At 38.4% G+C, this 1,369-nt stretch overlaps 1 pseudogene across 1 annotated transcript; it reads left to right on the forward strand.

Moving 5' to 3' along the window:
• On the forward strand, positions 1–1,013 carry LOC148783097 (xyloglucan endotransglucosylase/hydrolase 2-like; annotated as a pseudogene). The gene is made up of 3 exons (XR_016050431.1): positions 1–251; positions 390–583; positions 674–1,013. The product of XR_016050431.1 is annotated as a xyloglucan endotransglucosylase/hydrolase 2-like (transcript).
• The last annotated feature ends 356 nt before the right edge of the window (positions 1,014–1,369 follow it).

Here is a 1,369-nt window from a genome sequence, read left to right on the forward strand (position 1 = left end):
CTCTGCTTTCAATGGCTTCTTCTCTGTCTTTTGGTTGTGGCCTCTAAAGCCAATTTCTACTCACATTTTGACATAACATGGGGAAACGATAGGGCTAAGATATTAAACAATGGTGAGCAGCTTCACCTCTCTCACTAGATAAATACTCTGGCTCTGGTTTTCAATCCAAGAATGAATACCTCTTTGGAAACATCCATATGCGCATGAAGCTCGTACCAGACAACTCTGCTGGCACTGTTACTGCCTATTATGTAAGTCCTCCCTCCCTCTCTCTCTCTCTCTCTCTCTCTCTCTCTCTCAATCAAGCACTAATTGTTTCAGTTAGTTCAGACTTTAGAGAGAGAATCGATAGCAGTGAGATGATGGATTTTGATGTTGGGTTTCTGCAGCTATCTTCACAAGGCCAGACGCATGACGAAATCGATTTTGAATTCCTGGGGAATTTGAGTGGAGACCCTTATACCCTCCACACCAATGTGTTCTCTCAAGGGAAGGGAAACAGGGACCAACAGTTCCACTTATGGTTCGATCCAACCAAAGACTTCCACACCTACTCCATCTTGTGGAACCCAAACCACATCAAGTAATAAGTCACTGTCTCTAAACACTCATATTGATCTCTCTCTATCTATCTAAGAAGTTGGATTCTAAATATAAATTCCGATTCGAACAGGTTTTCAGTGGATGGTAAGCCCATTAAAGTGTTCAAGAACGCAGAGCATTTAGAAGGACCCATGAACCTATATTCGAGTCTGTGGAATGCCTTCTCATGGCATCATCATAAATTCGGACTTCAATGTATTTTTAAGCATTATCTTTTATGCCTTCTCAAGGCATCATCATGTCTTTTTATGGCATGACAAACTATCAGTTCTTCCAAACACAATTTTCAATTTCTTCTATTATGTTTCTCATTAGGCACCCTCATGCCTTTTCAAGACATCATTATGCATTTCTATTTTCTCGACTTCATCATGCCTTTCTATGGCATGACATCATTATACCTTTCTATTTTCACGACTTCATCAAGCCTTTCTATGGCATGATAAACTAAGACTGCAATGTCTTATTTTCTTTTTTAAAAAATTAGACAAACTAAGACTGCAATGTCCTATTTTTCTTTTTCAAAAATCATTTTTCCTATGCCTACATTAAGCATGGATTTCCCATCACGCATTTCCATGGAACGACAAACTAAGGCTGTAATGTCTTATTTTCCTTTTCAAAAATCATTTTTCCTATGCCTATGCCATGCATAGATTTTCCATTATGCCTTTCCATGGAACGACACACCAGGATCGTAGAGTCCTGTTTTTCTTTTTTTCTCCAAAAATCATTTTCATTTTCTCATGTCACCTTTTTAGAATTT

This window comes from Amborella trichopoda, chromosome 2 (assembly GCF_054954075.1).
Source record: "Amborella trichopoda isolate Santa Cruz 75 chromosome 2, AtrichopodaSantaCruz75HAP2 v2.0, whole genome shotgun sequence".
NCBI classification, from domain to species: Eukaryota; Viridiplantae; Streptophyta; class Magnoliopsida; order Amborellales; family Amborellaceae; genus Amborella; species Amborella trichopoda.